Here is a 4736-nt window from a genome sequence, read left to right as displayed (position 1 = left end):
GCCCTGGGACCTTTGAACTTTGACCACCGAAAGAACAACACGGATCAAATGTAAAGTCCTTGACGGACTTCATTTCAGTGATTCGAAGCTCAGTCGTTAAAAGCACTATACTGGCATTACCAAAGGATCAGAAGTTCAAAATAACCAAAAAATCAGTTATTAGTTAATGGGCCTGAAAGTATGGAAATTCCTTTATATATTGAGAAATTTTGGCGCTAAGTTAAGCAGCTCTAGTACCGTTGATGACTTTCAAGCGCTGGCATTGGAAATTATGTTACACCTTTTTGATCATATGCTCACAATAAAATAGAAGACATGGATTTAACAACCAGGAGTTTCTGAAATTGGTGAACGATGTTGTATGGTGCAGTCGGTTGGTCAGCCTAACAACGCCCTTTTATGTAGAAGGTAACGATGAGAATCTTCGCTTTGGATTTTGAAAATTCTTCCTCGATATTTGAGGTCTTCCTATATGCATTTCAGGATAATTGAAGATATAACAATATACAAACATCTCTCTAATAATTATGAAGTAATCCAGGTTTTTATGAAGTTTTAGTAAGTTTAAGTAGTAGCTCCGCACAAGCTACAAGAGTTACAAGTAATACTTCTACAAGACGATTTTTAACTTGGGGCTTTTATGACGGAGATGACTTTACTTCTACTTGGAAAAACAGTCTGTATCTCCATGTTATGGCGGCATGCCAATTTATCAATGAAGGTGAAATTTCGCTGCATGATATACTAGTGAAAATCGTGATAAAACAGTTTCTCTACATTTTGAAATGTTTCCAATTGTGATTGTACGCCACTGAACGGTCACCTTCAAATTCTTCCAAAATACGGTATTGAGATCGGTGTTATTTGCAAAAGTTTCTCTTTCTCTAATCAGCGCAATTGAAAATTTCTTTTTGTAATGCATACGGCCGTTGTCATGGTATCCAAATTTTACCATATTGTGTTCATAGTGTTTAGCAAAGTGCCATATAGCATTTTTTTGGGACGAGGCGGACATCCAGAGATAGAGAAAAAATTTCCTCTTGCATTTTATTTTGATGCAACACTCTATGTTGCAGTGTCCCTTTTATGTGACGGACTCTAAATATATTCCCTCTTAACGCAGTCAAAGCATTCCCGAATTTAATAAAGAGCAGATGGAGTAGGGAATCTGAATCCCGCACAGTATTCCCAAATTTTCTAAAAGAATAAAATTATCACTGCAGAATCATCATCATCATCAACGGCGCAACAACCGGTATCCGGTCTAGGCCTGCCTTAATAAGGAACTCCAGACATCCCGGTTTTGCGCCGAGGTCAACCAATTCGATATCCGTGTGTGCGTGATAAGTCTCTGAGCGTGCCCGCGTTCTTTGAGAATGCAACATTACTCGGTATGTGGCATTCTTCCGTTCCGTTGCTAGCTTACATTCATCGTCAAACCAGCCGTTCCAACTCCTTTTGCGGCTGGAGCCAAGCATGCTTGTGGCCGTATCCATGATAACGTTCTTCAGGTGATTGTGAAGATCATTTGTTGATGCTTCATCTCCAGGTCCTATGTTGACTGCGGTTATTGCGGCATCCATTTCCCTCTTATAGGTGTCGCGGAGGGTTGTGTTGTGGATGGCTTCAGTGTTCACTCTCATCTGATTGTCAGAGGGGATTCTAGGTGGTATTGTTATTCGAGCTCGGAGCATCATGCCAACGAGATAGTGATCCGAGTCTATATTGGCCCCCCTGTATGTTCTGACATTCATCAAGGCTGAGAGGTGGACGGCGTTCGATCAACACGTGGTCAGTTTGGTTGAAAGTGGTCCCGTTTGGAGAGGCCCACGTATGTTTGTGAGCCGCTTTCCGCGCAAACCAGGTACTTTCAACAACCATTTCGTGTGACCCTGCTAATTGAATAGTCCGCAGTCCGTTATCATTTGTTTTTTCGTGTAAGCTATGGGAGCCAATGTATCCCCTGAATACGGTCTCCTTCCCTACTTGGCTGTTAAAATCCCCAAGTATGATTTTGATATCATATCTGGGACAGGCTTCCAGGGTTCGTTCTACTGCCTCGTAGAAGGTATCCTTCTCCGACTCTGCAGTCTCCTCTGTAGGGGCGTGAACGTTTATGAGGCTTATATTCTAAATTTGCCTAGCAAGCGCAGAGTGCAAAGCCGTTCGCTTATGTTTTCAGAACCGATAACAGCAGGTTTCATTTTTTGGCAGACTAAGAAACCTACTCCGAGCACATGGTTTACTGGATGACCGCTATAATATATGGTGTAGTGGCTCTTCTCCAGGAAACCGGTTCCTGTCCATCGCATCTCTTCTAACGCTGTTACATCAGCCCTATATTGGGACAGGGTATCGGCTAGCTGCTCATCAGCTTCATCTCTCTACAGGGAGCGCACGTTCCATGAGAAAATGCGCAAATCGTTATTCCGTTGTCGTTGCCGGGTCCGTCGTTTTAAAATTCCGTCCTGTACGAGGCTCCTGTTGTGACTTTGTAACAAGTTGTTTTCCGTGTAGGGTTGTCAGCCCTACCCAACCTCCAACCTGGAGGACCAGTTGGTACAATTTGTCCGGTTTTTAGGCGCGGGAGACTCGCCTTCATCCTTCTCCGTCTGCAGCTTTTCGTTATGAAAGAGCTGCAGCGGTCACCACGTGGAGGTGGAGATAAGGTTTGGTAGTAGAGCTGTTGGTGTTGGTTCAGCAGGCATTTCCAGGGTTTTATTCTCCACCGTGGGTACCAATCCACGTTTCGCCCTGGGACCTATATTACCCTTTGATCACTGCAGAATGCAGTAAGAAAATCAGATTATTCATGATTGATAAGTCTTTCGAGATGCTATTGCGCTGGTCAGAGAAACGATGCTGCAGATTGCAATGCTTTCAGAAATGCGCATCGCGTCGTAAAACAGCTTGCATGTGGTCGCAACTGTTTCGATGGTTTTGTAAAAGACATCAACGATAGACTTCTCATCATCGATGATGAACGACTGAAGAGGTGGAACACTTCACCTAGTAGGTCAAGCTTCTCCTCTTGTGGATAAAATGGCTAGTCATCATAACATGCAGATACGCACTTTTACAAGCAGAACAGAAATCATTTCGAGCATCAAGCTTTCAAACGGACTTGAAAGTCCCTCCGCAGAGTTATTTATCGCTGCACTTGCAGTTACTACAGAGATGCTGTTTTCACTCGTACGGAAATCTTGGGAATCCGAGACCTTTCGCCGAGAGTGGAAGAAGGTGACCATCGTCAAGATCCTAAAGAAGATGGCCCGGATTTGAGTGTGATACTTTCAGGGTTTAAGTTGCGTCCTCCCTACCATCGTAAAAATAATAGATAAAAGCTTGATTGGGGGATGGCAGACGGATTTTCACTCCGGATCCTCCTGCACTAACCACATTAACACCCGACTCATCATTTTGTGTGCAGAATTTAGAGCAGGTTCAACGCTCCATCGATTTCGAGAAAGTATTCGATAGAGTGAAAAGAGAGTGCATCTGGAATGCTCTACGAAAAAGGGGCATTCCGAAGAAATTAATAGCTATTATCAGAGCGACATATGATGGCGCAAAATGTCCCGTTTTGCACCGAGTTAAAACCTCGGCGGATTTTGAGGCCCGAAGCTGAGTCCGACAGAGTTAAATCCTGTCATCATCAACGGCGCAATAACTGGTTTATCCGATCTAGGCCTGCCTTAATAAGGAACTCCAGACATCCGGGTTTTGCGCCGAGGCCCACCAATTTGAAAGCCCTAAAAGCTGTCTGGGTTTCTGACCTAAGCTCTTGTGCCATCTCAGGCAGGATCTGTCTCGTCTTCGTTTTCTACCGTAGATATTGCGCTTATAGACTTTCCGAATATTATCCATAACCTCCATGGTATCGCTCATAGAATTCATTGTATAGGCTTCAGAATCGTGCATCCTGATGTAGGAGCCAAAAATTCTTCAGAGGGTTCTTCTCTCGAATGCGGCCAAGAGTTCGCAATTTTCCTTGTTAAGAACCCAAGTCTCCGAAAAATACATGAGTAAGATCATTGTCTTGTACAGTAAGAGCATTGATCCTATGGTGAGACGTTTCGAGCGGAACGGTTTTTGTAAACTGAAATAGGCTCTGTTGGCTGCCAACAACCGTGCGCGGATTCCATCATCGTAGCTGTTATCGATTGTGATTTTCGACCCTAGATAGGAGAAATTATCAACGGTCTCAAAGTTGTCGTCTCCAATCTTTATTCCTCCCGTTTAACTCCTGTCACCGATATTATTTCTTGTTGTTATCGATCACGTTCTTGATGTTGTTTTATCTCCAGATTTCGAAAGAGAAGCAAGCAGAGTTGGACTAAAGATAAAAAAATCAAAGTAGTCGGTCATCACACTCTGCCTACCTGCATTAATGGGCAGAGCATTGAAGGGGTAGAGCAATTTGTATATGCGGGAAGCGTAGTTTCTCCGGAGGGCAGCATCAAACTAAATATTGTGTGATGCATTAATAGGACTAGATCCGCTTTCACTGCGTTGTCTAAAATCTGGAAAGTTCAGTTATCACTTGCCATATGGGAGTAGCGTATGGAAACTGATATCCACAGCTACCCAAACGCTTCAAGCTTTCGTCAATACTCGTTGGTCAGACGTTATCTTAAATGAAGAGCTTAGTCAACGCGCAGGCCTGGCACTCGTACCAACTGTGGTTGAAAGACGGAAATGGCAGTGGATAGAACACATATTAAGAAGAGGTGACA

Source organism: Hermetia illucens, chromosome 4 (assembly GCF_905115235.1).
Source record: "Hermetia illucens chromosome 4, iHerIll2.2.curated.20191125, whole genome shotgun sequence".
Lineage (NCBI taxonomy): Eukaryota > Metazoa > Arthropoda > Insecta > Diptera > Stratiomyidae > Hermetia > Hermetia illucens.
This window is presented reverse-complemented; position numbering follows the sequence as displayed.